We start from the raw sequence: 19,703 nt of genomic DNA, 5'->3' as shown, positions 1-19,703 counted from the left end.
TCCTACGTATGAGATGGGTCACATATAATAACTTCCGTTTGTTAATTTTAAAAAACGTATTATATTCAAGTTTGTCTATGTTTCGACATTATTTTTCTTTTTTTGTACATTTTTGTGCTAAATTGTATGTACGTCCTACATATTATTAGGGTCATATATAATAATTGGTGTATGTTTTGTTTTACACTTTTGAAAGTTTTAAATTTATAACTGATATGTATTTTATGTATTAAGTAATAAACCAACTAATTTAAACTAACTAATACGCGATATGCAATGTACCTAATCGAATAGCATGATAGTTCAGGGAAACATGATATCGAACATAGGGAATGGTAATAACTGTTAAAATAACTACTAAATGTTAAATGATTTTAACAATTAATAAAAGAGGGGGTTTTATAATTTTGCAAGTTTAAAAACTTAAACACTACTTATCAAAGAAGCAAATTAGCAAATAAACAATTTAACACTTAATAAGAAACAAAGAAACGATTTTTAATTAAGAAATTGAAGAGACTTTCGCTTAGATTTGATTCACTTGCTCATATGGTTGATTTCGTGGAAAATGCAATGGATTATTATTTTCTTGCTTACCGGTTCCTAGATTGAATAGAATTATGATCAATAGACTAATCATTTAGCTAAACAAGTTTAATAATTCAATGATCAATTGGACAATTAAACAAGAAAACTAGTATTCAGTTCGAATTATGCAAAACTTGTAATTTTGATTGACATAAATGATTATGAACAATTCAATACATGATTGTTCTTCATATATTAACTCCTACATCAATTTACCAACTTTTCTATTTAATCTTAGGTTTTTGGTCAAAACACTAGCCTTATAACAATGTTATTCACAATATCATAACATTTAAGCCAATTAAGATAGATAGATCATGCAATCTCAATTAAACTCAACAATAAACAGAAAAGAAGTTGTTATTAACATAAAAAAGGTTCTTTAACAAGCAATCATAATAAATAAGCCACTAGTAAGAATTCGAATTCACTTAATCAACACATATTAAGCAAGATCATCTACTCTAAACGAAAGTTAGAGTTTTTAGCCCATAACTACAGGAAACAAACACATAAAAACGAAAATCACTTTGACCAACATGATTAAATCTAAGCAATAGAGTAATTAAGAGTAAAATTGCCTTTAGATCTCTTCAAAATCAAGTATTCAATTGATTTTTGCATTCCAGAACCTCCAAGGAATGTTTCTGGCCTCCAAAAGTCGTCAAAAACTTCCAACATAAGTTAGGGTTGAGAGAGGAATCGCTTTTATTTATAAAATCTGAAATTAGCTTACCACGTCGTGGCTAACAGGCACCACGGCATGGTGATCACTAAAATAGCATATCCACCAAGTAACTAATTGACCGAGAAGTCTCCATTCACCACGACGTGGTTGGTGATCACCACATCGTGGTACTCCAGTTTCTTAGCTTCTTTGACTTCAGTTGACTCGATCCAATTTTCCCGCTCCCATGTATTAAGTAAGATTTTAGTATATAAACCAAGTATTACTTGAATTATGACCTAAGTAAGAATTATTAATATGATGTAGGTGTATAGAGAGTTAGAAATCAATCTTAGCCACTTTGGTGGTTTTATTATATGTTTTACTGCTTCATGTGAGTTTTCTCACTATACTTTCTACTACAGTATGTATCCTTGTGTGTAGGATGTTTGGTATGTTTGTAGTGATCTGTTTGATTGGTAGATTTGTTTTGATTACTTACTCTGATGGCTATTGTATGTTTGTTTGTTTATGTATATATAGCGACAAGTTGTGGTTGGGTTGAGGTGGTCCTGCTTTGTGTTGTAGGCCAAGACACCCGGGCGATCTAGTGTATCGCAGGCCTTGCGAGGTGGTCCAGTCAAACTGTAGGACCAAGGAAGCATCCATCTATTATAGGCCTTGCGAGGTGGTCTGGTCAAACTGTAGGACCAAGGAAGCATCCATTTATTGTAGGCCTTGCGAGGTGGTCCAATAGACTATAGGCTCGGTAAAGCGGTCCAAGCATCCTGTAGGCCTCGTGAGGCGGTCTAGGCATCATGTAGGCCTCGTGAGGCGGTCCAAGCAAACTAAAAGTTCATGTGTACATGCATTGTATGTGTATTGTTGTATGGGGTATTTTGGGAAACTCACTAACCTATGGCTTAAAGTTATGGATTAAATGTCATTTAGGTACTTATTGAATTGTCAATGTGGTATTGTACACACGCATCAACCATCTTATGATTTGTGTGACATCCCCCTCTGGCACGTATCACAATATTGTCCGCTTTGGGCCACTCGGCACGAGGACTTCCCAGGGGGTCACCCATCCTGGTACTACTCCCGCCCGAGCACGCTTAATTGCAGAGTTCTTATGGGATCTGCTGCCCTCACGGCTTTAAAATGCGTTGTGATAGGGAAGGTATCCACACCCCTTATAAGGAATGCTTAGTTCTCCTTCCCAGCCAATGTGGGATCAGATCTAACCCACTAAGCATTCCTTATAAGGGGTGTGGATACCTTCCCTATCACAACGCATTTTAAAGTCGTGAGGGCAGCAGGTCCCATAAGAACTCTGCAATTAAGCGTGCTCGGGGGAGAGTAGTACCAGGATGGGTGACCCCCTGGGAAGTCCTCGTGCCGAGTGGCCCAAAGCGGACAATATTGTGATACATGCCAGAGGGGGGTGTTACAAATGGTATCAGAGCCAGGGCACAGGTCGATGTGTTCGACGAGGACGTCGAACCCTATAATGGGGGGTGAAAGTGGGTTAGATCTGATCCCACATCGGCTGGGAAGGAGAACTAAGCATTTCTTATAAGGGGTGTGGATACATTCCCTAACACAATGCGTTTTAAAGCTGGGAGGGCAGCAGATCCCATAAGAACTATGCAGTTAAGCGTGCTCGGGCCCTAACACAACGCGTTTTAAATCCATGAGGGCAACAGATCCCATAAGAACTCTGCAGTTAAGCGTGCTCGGGCCAGTTAAGCGTGCTCGTGCGGGAGTAGTACCAGGATGGGTGACCCCCTGGGAAGTCCTCGTGCCGAGTGGCCCAAAGCGGACAATATTGTGATACGTGCCTGAGGGGGATGTCACAATTTGAGATTCCGCAATGTTTTTCCTATAACTTAGATTTTGAAGTATGATTTATGAACAAATGGTTTGACTTGAAAGTAACTTCATCAAAGCGGGTGTTTATTCTTTTCTAAAAATCAATCATTTTTATTATGGAAATTGGGACATTACAGTGTATGTGTATTTATGTCGATAGGCGTGCATGATATGGCATACCAATGACACGGTGACAACTGAGTAGAAAAGAAGGAAATCGGCCTTGATATGAACATTTTGAGGAATGGAGACCAGGTAAAATTGATTAGGCATTGATATGAACTTTTTGAGGAAAATGAAATCTAAAAGGCGGAAACTAAAACTTTAGGATATCATATAGCAAAAATGAAATTTTATATGGAAATCAAATAATTGGTTAATGTCATTTTGCGTAAATAAATTAATTTTATAATAATAATAATACCAATAATAATAATAATAATAATAATGAAACACCTTTCGCCCTGGGTATTTATAAAATAGTATTAGAGACAAGTTTTTAATATTTAAAAATCCAAGTGTCAGAGTTTTAAAAATAAGTTGTGGAATATTAACAATCCCAAAATATTCAAGTTAATAGTTTTTCAAAAGGTGAAGTGTCAATAGGTATCATCACAATGATAAAAGTTTCCAACAAGTCGGGGTCTTCTAAATGTCCCTCACTTCTAAAGGCTCCAACATCTTCAATCTGAACATACATCAAAATAAGTTAAACAGTGGAATGTCTAGTGAGTTACCCAATGTTGATTCATTTTGAGTAAGAGATAGTAATCTGCATACTCAAATCAAACCTCCAATTTTTTTTATAAATCGTAACAACTATTGAGTTCAAATCAATAACAAATAAGATAATACTTTTCAAAAATGGTAAAACATGATCAAATCAATATGAGATGCAATGAATGTTATTAACCCACCCATGTCAATCTCAATAAGTCCAATCTCATACAAAATGTCAATTGACAATTGGGAAGGGGTGGGGTACTCTCCTCAAGTTGCTAAAGGGGATGAGACTCTCATCTCTATAATCTTTAGGAAAAGGGTACTCCCTTTTTCAATGTCCGATGAAGTGGGTATCCACCATCGATCTAGAAACTAGGTAGCCATGATACCTAGTCTCACATACGGGGTAACTAGCCTTGATGTACACATGATGATTATTTAGAAATCTACTCATAACAACTCAACATACAACGTATCCAGGGACTTGACCACTCAAGTCTCTCATCCTAATATGAATGCATGTATGCAATAAGTATGATGCCAAAACCACTTTTAAAACATTTATCAGCTTTTTGCTATCAAAAACTTTCCAAAACATGTTTTCATGAATGCAACAAGTATACATGTATGAACAATTAGGAATCAAGTCAAATAAAACAACTTTAAAAAAATATGGAAAGTAGTAAGTAAGGATGTCTGTTCCCAACAACTTATTTTAATGCTAACTGAACTAGGGATGAGATTTAAAACCATAATTGAACCGGAAACGGAACCGTTAGAGCTGGAATATATAACACTGGTTTTGGTTTCAGGTTTAAAGAATGGTTTTATCCGGGTTCCAGGTAATCCGAGTTTGGGTCCATTGGGTCCGGCTAAACCGGGTTTAAGAACCAAAACCGGTGTTAGGAACTGAAACCAATTTTAAGGGCCATAACCGGTTTCTATGAAAAGTTTAAAACATCCACATCTCATTCATTTCAAGTCAAATTGACATGTGATTTTTTTCAACATATAGTTTAGAGTTTGTACATCATTTTAAATGATAAATTTAACATTTTTAGTTTTATATTAATAACTTACAATCTCCCAAAGTCGAGATATCAAAGCTGAAAGTTTTTAGTTTTTCTGTTTTTTTTTTATTCTAAGAAAATTTTAAAAAATTCATATTTAATTCGTTTGAAGTCGGATTGACATACGGTTTTTTCCAACTTGTAGTTTAAAGTTTGTACATGAGTTTAGACTATACTTTTGTAATTTTTTGTTTAATATTCAATGAATTAAAATCTTTCAAAGTTGGGATATCAAAGCTGAAATTTTTTAATTTTTCAGCTATTTATTTTTGTACTTTGTATACTGTGAAAATGTAAAATATGCATATCTCATTCGTTTAAAATCGAATTGACGAACAGTTTTTTCCAGAATGTAGTTTAGAGTTTGTACATGAATTTAGACTATAAGTTTGTCAATTTTGGGTTCATATTTAATGACTTACAGTCCCTCGAAGTCGAGATATCAATATGAAAATTTTCAAAGTTCAACCCACTAAGTAGTAAGTAATTACCAAAAAATTACAGTTTTTCCGGTTCTAAAACCACTTTATCCAGTTCCACCCTACCCACTTTGATGTTTCTGAGTTTTCCGGTTCTGGACCCACTTTACCCGGTACCGTATCCGAAACTGAATCAGAACAGATTCCTATATACCGATTCGTTTTCCGATCCTACAAAATCCCGTTAACCAGGTCCGAGTCCATCCGTTCCGGGTTTAACCGACTTTCATCCGTAATCATCACAAATTGTCTTCTAAGGCATCATCTTATTAATAACATCTTTCTATGTAATCAAATGTGACATGCAAATACAAATTCTAAATGTTATCTATATTTCACCTTAAATTAAATTATAGGTCTACGATTATGATTTTGTTTATTTGATAATTTAGCTTTTTGGACATTGACCAAAATTGACCCCACGTTAATCTCAAAAATTATTAGCCAATTAATATCATCTTATCTTATTAATAACATCTTCCTATTTAATCAAATGTAACATGTAAATACAAATTCCAAATGTCATCTTATATTTCACCGGTCTTACGCATTAAGAATTTATCTCATGTATTTAGGGGTGTTCGTTTGGATGAATCGGTTCGATCCGATCCAATTAAGTAAATCCAAATTGATTTCGGTTTTCAAAATATGGATCCGAATAATCCAAACTAAATTCAAATCTGATCCGATCGGATCCAATTACTATTCGGTTGGATCGGTTTTTATAATTCGGTTTTCAAAAAAACTAAAACATTTTAAAATGACATATCATTATAATATTATCTAATTTTTATAGAAGAAGCAAAAAAAATATTTAGTTGTGATTTAAAATTTATAAACTACTAAGTATATTATAGTTTAATATTTAATAGATAAAAAACTTTTAAGAGAAAATATATATTAATGTTTTTGTTAGATGAAACTTTTTGAACTTATTTGAAAAAAATATTATAAAATTAATAAATAGTTATAGTTATATTAAAAATAAATAAATAATAAATTGTTTTCGGTTTTTTTGGATTATTCGGTTCATATTTTATAAACCAAAATCAATCTGAAATCCAAAATAATAATTCGGTTTTGTTGAAAGTCAATCCAAAAATCCGAATATCCGAACCAAATAGCCCAATCCAATTTGTCCAATTGGACAATTCAGTTTTATCCAAATAATGAACAGTCCGCATATATTTGATAGTTTAACTTATTTCACCTTAACCAAAATTTACCCTTGTTAATCAAACACTGTTAGCCTTTTAATATCCCAAGCTAATTAGAACTTAACATGTACTACCCAAAAATACTTCAAATCAATTTCCATGACTTAAATTTGGTTGACCTTTATTAATTGAATAAAATCCATTAATATTCATCAATATATTATTTAACGCATTATAAAGAAGTTTTACGGCACAAAGTTTATCATCCAATTTAAGTTAAGTCCAATCCACTTCTTATAAATCTAAGCCCAATTCAGTTAATCCAATTAATGTCACCAGCCCATTAGCTAGATTGTTTACCCGTCTTCTCCAAATTATTAGCATTTTTCCAGAAAAATGAATCACAAGCTATCTGAATCTCCACCAAACATTCATTAATTCTATTCTTCAATCTACGAAATTAGCCTCTCAATTCAACTCCAATCTCCGATTACCATGCTCGATTATAAACCAACTACTTAGCTTCTTTCTAAAACCGATACTCTACTATTCCAATGCTACCAACGAGCATATATCCGAATACAAATTGTTGATCTCCGGTTCAAATTATCATTCAAATGAGAATCAGATCTCTAACCTAACAATAAACATGTAGTATGTCGGAGCTTATTGACAATTACCTAAACACCAGAGAGCAATACACCGATTGAGCAGATCTAGTAACTTACAGTCGCCACCACAATCAGAAACAGAAACACACTTATCGTATCTAACCAACTTCAAAAATCTCACTCCTACCTCTCTGTTGAGTAGCTTCATCACTGGAGATTATTGGAGCTCCTTCGTCCCTCTCGTTTTAGTTGCTTATTTCTCTCTCCCTCTCTCTCTCTCTAAAACTTTCTCGATCCGGTTCTCTCTCTAGCCCTTCTGCATTTTTCCTAATTTCTCTTCACTTTTAGTGTTGCCGGAGAATTGATGCCGGAGAATCGCTTTCTGGATTTGAAACCCTCGTTTTCTATCATGTTTCTCTCTCTAGTCTAGTAGTCTCTCTCTCTTCAGTGTACGAAATGGCGAAATGGTAATACCCGATTGGTTAATACTTAATATAGTGACTTCCTCCCCCTCATGCACTATCTATATCTTGCTTTCACTCTAAATTACATTGCTACCCTTTAGCCATGTGGTGCATCGTAGAAGTGAAAAGAGGAACACCAAATATGTTATGTGTTCATAAATCTACCCATTTAATTATGTATTTAAAATCAGAATTACCAAAGTGGCCTCAAGCTATATATTTGCAAAATCCTATTAACTTCAAAAAATTCAGTTACAAATAATGCAACACAAATGTAGTTTTTAGTAATTAACCTAAAGTCCTAAACTTAACATTTATCTTTATTTTTAATCAATTTTATATAATTTAAAATTTACAAAATTGTTCCATTTAAATAGTCATTAAAACTAACCAAAAACATCGTATATTACAAATAATAATAATAATAATAATAATAATAATAATAATAATAAGACTAAACTGCACAAATGGTCCCTGTGGTTTGTCGAAAATTGCCACTTTGGTCCAAAAATGTTTGGACTAGCACCAGAGGTCCAAACTTTTCATTTTGTTGCGAGTTTGGTCCTATTTGCTATAAACTTTTTCATAAAGACGAATTTGCCCTTATCTTTTTCTTTTTCAGTTTTTTTATTATTTAAAGATTTTTCTGATTAAAAGAAAAATAAAAAAGAAAATTTTCCTTTTATATTTTTTTATAACAGAAATAAAATAGAAAATAAAAATGCAAACTCTCTCTCTCTCTCACACACACACACAAACACAAACGGCTGATCATATCTCTTCATCGGTATCGGTCCTCTATCTGCTTCTGAGTTTATTGAAGTTACAGGCATCAAGATTTCTTTGATTTCATCTTTTTATTCCTGATTTTCGAGTTCAAAGGAGAAGCCCTAAATCTATAATTATTGTTCTTCACCTTTACATTATACAGTCTGATATAGCGATTCACATTAGAGCAGAACCCAAACATAAATAAAACTCACAAAAAAACGATTGAATCCAAAAAGAGGTTTCCAGTGAAGCACTGATATCCAATTACCTCCTCTGCAATCTAACACAATCAACACCAAAATCGATTATTATGAACAATTGAACATCTGAAATAAATGAAAAGGATAGTAAGTGAACTTGTATCTAATTTCTAGGGCTAAAAGCCCTAAAATTACTTCTGGAAATAAATGCAAACGATAGTGTGTGTGTGTGTGTTTAATTCTCAAAAAGAATGTGTGTGTTTGATATTCTATGGGAAGAAGGCAATGGGCATGATAGAGAGAGAGAGAGAGAAAGATGTTACTTGGATTTGTATGGCATCGTTTGTAACCATCGCTGATTGATCATCGTTATTTTACAACGACCTTGAGGCTAGGATCTGGTTTGGTTTTTGTTCATCTTCTCCAGTGAGAAAGAATGGGTGTGCCATCGCTGCCTCATCATCGACATAACAAAGGTTTGGAGTGTCCCCAAATCTGGGTTTTTTTAAATTAAGAGAGAAACAGAAAGGGAGAAGAGAAAGAAGAAGAATAAAGGGATATGAGGACAATAACATACCTGGTGTTGGGTTGTATTTTTTGTTGGTTGATTTGTGGTGGCTGGAAGGAAGAACAATGGTGAGGACCTGATGGTGGGTTTTGAAGAAGATGATGTATCAGAGAGAGAGAGAGAGATGTATTTGTTTTTTATTTTTAATTAATTTTTTTTCTATTTTCAGTTAAAAACTAGTGCAGTAAATAAAAAGAAAATAAAAAACAAATAACAAGGGCAAAAAAGTCATTTTATCCTCTTCCAATTTTGAAACAAACCAAACCTGCAATAAAATGAAAAGTTTGGACCTCTGGTGCTAGTCCAAACTTTTTTGGACCAAAGTGGCAATTTTGAACAAACCACAGGGACCATTTGTGCAGTTTAGTCTAATAATAATAATAATATCTTTAAGATTTGTATAATAAGTAGTATAGAAAGCCACTAGGATGCTAGGTTAGCACCACCTGGATCAAATCTATTGACTAAAATACCATGTAATATCTCACATCATGATAATATAAAGTCTATTGACTAAAATACTAAGTAATATCTCACATTATAGTCTATTGACTAAAATATCATGTCATATCTCACATCATGATAAAATAAAGTCTATAACTAAAATACCATGTAATATCTCACCTCATAATGATAACCAACAATCCTCTTATCCATTTGGATAATGGATTTTTTGACATACTTTTTAAGGAATTTTCAGAAAAGTCTCAATATTTATGGAAAAGTTACACTTTAGTCTCAAGATTTTTTTTGAACGAAAAAGTCCTGAAAACCGGCAAAAATTTGCAGTTTGACCCTTTTTAACCGGTTGAAACCGGTACCAAATTAATTTGGGACTATTTCATAAACTAATCCAAAATATTGGGATTTTTCTGTAAACAAAAAATATTAGGACTTTTCTGTAAACAAAAATATTAGGACTTTTCTACAAACAGAACCCTTATTATTATTATTATTATTATTATTATTATTATTATTATTATTATTATTATTATTATTATATAAATAAGAATACTATTTTTTGAACTTGTTATTATTAATATTGTTACTAATACATATAAATGCATTAAATGAAAAACTAATATTAATGACATTGTTTAAGGGTTGAGGTGGAGGAGATGGTGATGCTTTTAGCATTGAAATCGTGAATGTCTGGTTATATATTTTTACTTTGTATATGGTCATTTCATATTTGTTATTATTATTTTCAATTCAGAATATTAATACTTAACAATTTGAAAGAAGTTGCATATTAATAGTTTAATCTCACTTTGTATATAAAATTGTTTAAGGTAGAAGAATTACTTTTCAAATCCAACAAATCCACTACAAACATCTGCATAGGTAACCCATATCAAAATTCAAAAGTATTAATTACAATATTTTGTTTAATAAAAAGTAATAGGAATAATTCAAAAGTATTAATCCAAAAAACATGTCCTATTACTTTTTATTAAACAAGATATTGTAATTAACATTTTTGAATTTTGATATGGGCTACCTATGTAGATGTTTGTAGTGGATCTGTTGAATTTGAAAAATAATCCTTCCACCTTAAACATTTTTATATACAAAGTGAGAAATCCTTCTAGCTTAAACTATTTATAAATAATTTTACAAATATGTAACTTCTTTTAAATTGTTACGTATTATTATTCTGAATTGAAAACAATAACAACAAATGTGAAATGACCATAACAAAGTAAAAATATACAAGCAAACATTTATGATTTCAATGCTAAAAGCATCAACATCTCCTCCACATTCACCCTTAAACAATGCCATTAATATTATTTTTTTTCACTTAAATGCATTTATATGTATTAGTAACAGTATTGTTATTTATATTTTTTTAATAATAATAATAATAATGGTTATGTTTGTAGAAAAATCATAATATTTTTGTTTACAGAAAAGTCCTAATATTTTTTTTTTTACAGAAAAGTCCCAATATTTTAGATTAGTTTACGAAATAGTCCTAAATTAATTTGGTATCGGTTTCAACCGGTCAAAAAGGGTCAAACTGTAAATTTTTGCCGGTTTTCGGGACTTTTTCGTTCAAAAATAAAATCTTGGGACTAAAGTGTAACTTTTTCGTAAATATTGTGACTTTTATGAAGATTTCCCTATTTTTTAGTAAGTTAAAAGACAAAAAAATTGATTGATTAACATATAGATTCAAAACCAAAAATTCCTAAGACTAGTTATATTATCCAATTTTATATTCATATGTATATAATATGTGTATTTAAACTGGCTTTAATTTAATATTTTAATCATTTAGCTATTTATAATTAAAATTGTTTTTGATATCTAAACAACTTGTATTTGTTATTTCTAATTAAATTTATATTTTAAAAGTAAAATGATTATTCAAATGTAATATATATACACAAAATGTTTTATAACAGTTATATATATATATATATATATATATATATATATATATATATATATATATATATATATATAGGGTTAGGTTCATGTGAGACGGCCTAATTTTGTGAGACCGTGAGACGCATTTTATTTATTTATTTATTTATTTTTTTTAGTTAATTCAAGTTCCGAAAATAATATTTAAAAAAAGAATTTTTGGATTTTTCCATTTATTTTGCATTTTAAAATTATTTTTTAGAATATGTACAGTGTAATATTTTATTAGAATATTTCACGTATTTTTCAAAAAAATGAGATTTTTTTATTTATTATTTTTTTAGTTAATTCAAGTTTCGAAAATAATATTTAAAAAAAGAATTTTTAGATTTTTCCATTTATTTTGCATTTTAAAATTATTTTTTAGAATATTTACAGTTCTATTAGAATATTTCACGTATTTTTTAAAAAAAAAACGGGATTTTTTTTTATTCTTTTTAGTTAATTTAAGTTCCGAAAATAATATTTAAAAAAAGAATTTTTGCATTTTTCCATTTATTTTGCATTTTAAAATTATTTTTAGATTTGGTCTCACGGTCTCACAAAATTAGAATGGTCTCAAATGAACCTGAACCTCTCTCTCTCTCTCTCTCTCTGTCTATATATATATATATATATATATATATATATATATATATATATATATATATATATATATATAATTTATATTTCATGAAAAAATATTCAAATAACATTCTGAGATAAGTGATACGTTTTACACTTAAGGTTAACATTCGGAAACAATTGTTGTATTAATGTTTTTAAACTTGCAACGCTTTTAAAGGTGTTTTATCTTTTGATAAAATATGCGACACTTAAGAAAAATGTCAAACTAAATGAGTTTATGTAGCATTTCTTTAAAAATTGTTGGTTTAAACTTTAAATAAAAAAGCGGGTTTTCGAAAAGTGTTGAATTCGATTCATTTTGTAGTAGTGTCGCGCAAATAGTATGCATGTCTATCGGAGAATAGATTTCATCAACCTCTAATATTAGGCACCTATGACTCATTAATTACCCTTATATTCTACAACGTAGTTTTGAGTAAACTTTTTTTTTTTAAACCGACTAATACAAAATTATAATCTACTCCTAAATTAAACCTAATACCACCTATGTTCACCACATGACTTGAACCCTCAACTTCAAGGAGGGAAGACACAATCTAATACCGGTGTGCTAGAAACCCTTTTAGTCTTTAGTAAACGCCCCTCCAAATATAAGATAATGTGTGTTTGTCGGAGATTGAAATCCAATCCATGATAAATGTCTTTCCAAATACTATCCGGGACACATTCATGAGCCTCTGATGTATGATATACATTATTCACTTATCAGTTTCATGTCAGATATTGTCGTTTAGTCCTTGGAAAATGTCACTCCAAATGGAAAACAAGGCATGTCGATTAGAGACTGAAATTCAATCCCTAATAAGTATCCCTCCAAATAGTATTTATGACTAGTTCATTAATAATTGATACATGAATTGTTAATCAATCTCAAATATTTCAATCCAGTCTTTAATATGTTACCCTCCAAATGTATTTTGGCGCAAAAATGTTCCGGACTAATCAATCTAAAATATTTTAACAAGTTGGGGCTAGCCCACATGGTTAACAAAAATGTTTCTAATCTAACAACTAACTAGGAGGTCATGTGTTCAATCCCAGACAAAAGAGATATTTATATTATTTGCCGTTTCAAAAAAAAAATACCAGTCTCCAATAGGTTTGTTCGGACTCTAATGATTCACACATTGAAATCAATCTCAAATAGTAACGAGGGCTGATTAATCAATCCCAAGTACATGGTATCCGAGCTGATTAATCATTCTCTAAATTTTTAGTCACATATTCTTATTTCACTTGTAGTGTAATTGCATTTTTAAGAGACAATGTGGTTGTATCACTAACATAAACAAATCTTAGAAACCACTCAACTATTTTTCCTATTTTTTGTTCGACACAACCCAAACAAAGACATAACTGTTCATTTTAGGAGACATCACTTGACTCGTCAACAAATATAACAAAGTAGTCATGACCGAGATCCTTTATAATTCTCATAGTTATTTCTTTAGCACAACAAATAATATAATACTTTTTGAATAGTAGGAGATAATTGGCGATTACCTAGTGCATTTTCAAATGTGACATTTGAAACATATTCATTATGTTCTTTTATCCATTTCAAAAGTTCAATAATTTCCTTTATTGAGAGATTCTTCATTTTCTCTATGCCCACAAAATTAAAATCCTTGTCATAGTAGATAAAGTAAGCAAAGATGTTGAGGCTTTTAATCAAATTTTGTACTCAATTTGAATTACTTTATTTGCATTATCGAAAACATGTATTGATTTATTTTTATCATCTCTTAAATTAACATATTTCTCATAAGCATGATTGTGAGCACTTTTAAGTCCACCACCATGTTTTATATACATATCTCGTTTATTCCATAACCTAAATGTCACACCCCCAAACCGGAACGGTGGAAACGTTCGGGGGTGGAGGACGTCATTCGTAGTATCACAACAATTGCATCATAGTAATCAAAGTAGACACAACCATTACATTAAGTTATGAATATTTACATCTGATTGAAACATAGTTTGTATACATCAAAAGTATATAAAAAATAAAAGACGTGACTCTATAATTCCGTCTTCTCAAAACTCCAGAAGGTACTTGTCTACTGATTTCCTGAGAATACAAGCAATTTCAAAAAGAGTATCAACATTAAGCTGGTGAGTTCATAAGCATGTTTTTGTAATGAAAACCTGTCTTTGAATCTGTAAAATGTTTGTATGTTTTCCAAGAAAATCCAATATTTTCTAACATATGTGTTCGTTACCGTGTTCTGTTTGAAAACCCTGGCTACCACCATTATGTATAGTATGTTCTGTTTGAAACCCTGGATACCACCAGTATGTATAGTATGTTCTGTTTGTTCGTTTGTAAAGTTCTGAAGTTTATCCGGGAAAATCCTATATTTTCCCTTGAATGTGTGTTGTTGCTTTAATGGTTCTGAAACTGTAAGCACAAATAATTTTCCATACTTGTGTTATTAAAGAAACTGTTCCTGAAAAGTATATTACTACGTAAATGTGTCGTTACTACTGGCGAGTTTTATGACCATACTAAACTTGATATGACGTGAATCGGACGCCAATATCCTTTATGACTTTGTTACCCGTAGACCTGGCGGTCCTACTGTAGCTAGCAGCAAGGTGCGGGGTAGTTAATCCCGTATAGATCTATACACAAAAGCCACGTTCTCTCTCCAGGAGACTCTGGTTCATAAGGGTGGTCCTCCACTTAGTTAAGTTTGTAAGCACCCAAGGACTTGTTTCCAAATTAGATTAACGACTTTACAAGTAATAATACGAGCAATGTAGTGTTCTTTTGTATTTGTATATGATTGTGAACTCGTAATGTAATGGTAATTATAATTAAACAAATATCTTTTGTTATACCTTTGAGATTCGAAAGTAGCAATGTATATTATAAACTAAATCTGTCATAGTTTATATGTTTGTAAGTGTATAAGCTCTGATTTTGTAAAGTTGTATATGAAAATCCCAAACTATACCTATATTAGTTTGCATGTATTTTGTGTACTTGGTTCATGTATTGGTCTGAAAAACTATGCAATTATGTTTTTTCATTGAAAATGTCCCTTATGTTTGGCATGTTACAAAAGGGGTAATATATCTAGTTACTTTATAAAATCGTGAAAATCATTTGACTGTATCAATTGCATAAGTTTTAAACTTGTTGAATTCTTTTTGTTTTAGTTCACAAAATTGTTTGTATTTGGCTTGTATTCCCCCTGAAAACATTGAAAAACAATAAGATATAGGGGTATGAACTCACCAGAAATGAGTGGCACAATGCAAGATCGATATAGGACGCTAAGTGTTAAGTGTAGCCTCGAGCACAAACGGATCCTATTTAGCATATAATGATACATATATGGATATAATTAGTGTTTAATACAGCTAATAATGAAAAGTAACACCCTACGAGACTAGGAAAACACTTGGGACAAGTGTTACAATCACATATGATTGTATAAGGGAGTGTAAGGCCACACAAAGGGGTGTGGGTCAGGTGTGCGGCCAGGATGAGTGTGTGGCCGCATACTCATGAAAACATGCAAAAATGGTGATTTTATGATGAAAAACAAGAGTTTCATGTCTAAAACAAACTATGAAAAGAATACTCACATTTTAGAAGCTTGATAGGGTGTTTAGATTTCAAAACTTAGTGTGTGTTCTTGGTGAGAGATGAAGACCTAGTCAAAGATGAAATTAATGAGATGAAAACATGGATTTACTACTAGATTAAGGAATGTAGCAACAATTCAAGATGAGAAACACTTACATCTTTGAAGATCTTGATGAAAACATGATGAAGGTATATATATATATATATATATATATATATATATATATATATAGAGAGAGAGAGAGTGTGTGTGTGTGTGTGTGTTCTAGACTTCAAGTGTAACATCCGGATTCCCAGGTATATTATTTATTCATTTAATTTTTGGAGTTTGTGGAGGAACTCGGCGAGTTGGTGCCAAGACTCGCCGAGTAGGGACGCGGATGTTCATTCTAGTTCACGTCCGGACTCGGCGAGTCCACGCTGTTTAGTGAAGCCCTAATTTCCAGGGCTTGGGACCTATTTAAAGGCCTTTATGGTCGTCTATTGCAGCTACTACACCCCAGAGAGAGACTCAGATCGTTTGAGAGGCAATAAGTGACCATTGTTGATCTTTATGGTGTTGTTTAGCAAGAAGAAGGAGGTTCTAGCCAAGGGAAAGCAAAGGAGGATGCTATTCTGAGGACTAAAAGCTAAGATCATTTCATTTGAGGTATTATTTCGACTCTTCTTCTGTTTTGGGAAGGATATGTGGTTTTAGGGTTTCTTGTGCCCTTGTCTAAGTTGACTTGATGTCCAAATAGTCCCTTCTGGAGATGAGACGTTAGATCTGGACCCATAAAGGTCCAGAGAGCCCTAATCTTCCAGCTTTATGAAGAACAATGGAGGTCATGACCTTCGGTCAAAGTAATTGGGACTAAATCACCACTTGATGCCTATTGGTTGATATATAAGCATCAAGATTCAGACTTTACGTGACATTTATGCTTGGGAAGGCCAGATCTATGGATTAGGGGCACAGATTTGACCTTAGGAGGTCAATAGAGTTTGTGCATGGCATGGACTCACCGAGTTGTTCTTGAGACTCGACGAGTAGGGTTAATGTTTCACGCAGATCACCCAGTGAGTAGACTTGCCGAGTTGGGGGATAACTCAGTGAGTCAGAAGGGGATTAAAGGACTGGAGTTCAAGGCGGTACTCGCCGAGTTGTTCTTGAGACTCGGCGAGTTGAGTCGCGGTAGCCCCGCGATTCATGCCAGGTGTGACTCGTCGAGCATAGGGAGGGACTCGACGTACCAAGCGGGACAAAGAGTTGGTGGACATGTGTGTACTCGCCGAGTCGCCAGAGTGCACTCGGCGAGTTGGGTCAAAGTTTGACCGTTGACTTTTGTTGACTTTTAGGGTTTGGTCCACAATAGGGTCCTTGGACCAAGAGGGGGTAAAATAGTCTTTTACCCTTCTGAGGGAGACAATAGAGGGTTGAGTCTAGCCTCGAGAGTTATATTTATGGGAATATTTACTTTGTGTGAATAGGCGGAGGCTAGGCAATATTTCTACCGAGTCAGAGATTTACTGAGACGTCTGAGGTGAGTCTTCTCACTATGCCTTACCCGATGGGGTAATTATGTGTGACCGAAGGGTCTTATGTGTATGGTGTATATGTGATGTAAGTTATATGTGATATGTCATGTGATATGAGTATGATGTGGGCCGGAAGGTCGATATGATATGGACCGGAAGGTCAACAGAGTCTAGGATGGAAATCCCCTGAGATACTTGGATCAGAAGATCCTATGGCCTGGAAAGGCGTATGTGCAGTATGTGGTATTTTGGGGAACTCACTAAGCATTTATGCTTACAATGTTATGTGTTTCAGGTACCAGTGATGATCGCAGAAAGGCGCCGACATGACTCGTACACACGCACATTGAAGTCTAAATATTTTGATCTTGAGGTTTTGTATTGATAAAATGTTGATACAATGTTTTTATTAATGAATGCAAATTATATTTCATGGTTTCAAAAGTGAAAAAAACTGTTCAAATTTTTACGGCGTTACATCAAGATTGTGAAAAATGAGGAAAATGGCTAAGTGTCATATATATAGAAGTGAGTGTTTGGCCCGAAATTGCTTGCTATGGTTCAAAGAAACTCATCTTTAGATCCATACCTTGATTGTACAATGCTTAGAACACTCAAACAGACACCAAGTAGGGCTAAAAGATAGATTAAAAAAAAACGAGTCTGGCTTTGATTGAATTGAATTGTCTTACCAAAAGGAGATTTCGGGTTGTCATACTAAATCTTATATTAACAAATGCATCACTTCCTATATTAGAATGAAATATATTTGTGAACAAGTAACCAACGGAAGAAAGCCACATCGTTCTTAATACTATATTCTAGCCAATCTCAGTTGCAAATCAAGAAACACTAAATCGGTGTGGACCAACAATGTCTCTTATAGGAAATGTGTGACTTTTTTGTTGACAATTTTTTTTAATAATATACGCTTTCCTAGCAGAATTTCGTTGATTAGAATGACAATCCATAATGTTTGTACTTTTCCACATCGTGAGAAAGAAGGTCAACATCGTAAACCAATTCGTCTTCTTTTAATGATACATTGTTAGTTTTCAAACCATCAAAATTTATATCAATAAACGAGAATATGAAGTGTCTTAGAACTTTTTAACATAGATGGTATAAGATCTAATTGTTTTCCTTTCAAAATGTTCATATATGTCTTACTCATTGTTTCAAATTTCGAACAATACCTATCATATAAAATTATAAAAATCAATATTCAGTAATCTATGATTAATAACAAAGCATCAAATTTATCGCACAAATCAAACCCTAACAACTTAACTTCAACATAAACAATTTAATGTATTAAATATCATATTCTATAAAACAGTACAAACATTCACTAAATATCAAAAAAATTATTAAAAAGAAAACATACTTTTTGGTTAAGCCATAATGACAATGTTCAAATCTGTTTCTCTAACTCTTAGTAAGTGTTTGTTTGTTGATGAGACAACGAATAAAAACTTTAAATTCCAAATTTTAAGTCAATCAAATTTAGGTAATAGTTTTATTTGGAATACCCAAAAAAGTTTTTTCCCCACAAACTACTATGTTTTGCAATTTTTTCTGTTTTAGATATAAAAGTTTTTTTTTTCCAAAATAAACCAGAATTAAACTATTCATTAATGGAGTTGTTTATCAACATGTAACCCTATTCTCTAAGTGATGTGCCCTTTAAACATCGATCACCTAAAGAAGTAATTGATTCTAAAATCCTAGGTCATGCTTGTTCTTTTTATTATTATTATTATTATTATTATTATTATTATTATCTTCTTGTACACCATATTAGGTCCCTTAAAATGAATTCTTTTTCAAGCTAAAAACATAAACTTAGTAAAAAAAATATTGAAATAGAGTTTTGTTATTATGAGTACGAAGCTCCATTATATTTATATTCCTAGCTTGAAGAAGAAACAATTCCAAGGGACCCAATATGATTACAAAAAAAAGTAGTAAAATCGGTCATTCTTATAGTTGACCGATGCTTAAGGTGCATGTGTTAGTTAAGGGGATATAGGCTTGCCATTGGTAACCGACTCTATTAATGAAATAACAAAGAATATATTAAAGTTAAGTTTAATTGAAAAAACAATTTAGGTCTTAGACGAAAAAGAAAAAAAATCAAAACGTAAGGTATTTTATGAAAAAAAAAATCAATTATATGTTGATAAGCTTATGAAATAACAAATAATATATCAACATTAGCTTTTTTATTTTTTTAATTAAACCTGAAAAGAAAATCAAAACATACCACTTTTTGTAAAAAAAAAAAAACACCTAAATAATAGTAGATTATTAAATCCACAAAATTAGTCGTTGGCAAGCGGTAGTTTGTA

General features: G+C 32.2%; 1 long non-coding RNA gene across 1 annotated transcript; it reads right to left on the bottom strand.

Moving 5' to 3' along the window:
- Positions 1–8,472: 8,472 nt before the first annotated feature.
- On the bottom strand, positions 8,473–9,285 carry LOC145094577 (uncharacterized). The gene is made up of 2 exons (XR_013703422.1): positions 8,929–9,285; positions 8,473–8,685 (listed from the first exon to the last, which is right to left on the bottom strand). It is a non-coding gene; the product is annotated as an uncharacterized LOC145094577 (long non-coding RNA).
- Positions 9,286–19,703: the final 10,418 nt, after the last annotated feature.

The sequence above is a fragment of the Lactuca serriola genome, chromosome 3 (assembly GCF_051521515.1).
Source record: "Lactuca serriola cultivar US96UC23 chromosome 3, Lser_US96UC23_V15, whole genome shotgun sequence".
Lineage (NCBI taxonomy): Eukaryota > Viridiplantae > Streptophyta > Magnoliopsida > Asterales > Asteraceae > Lactuca > Lactuca serriola.
Note: the sequence above shows the minus strand (reverse complement) of the source record. Positions and strands in the feature narration are given on the sequence as shown.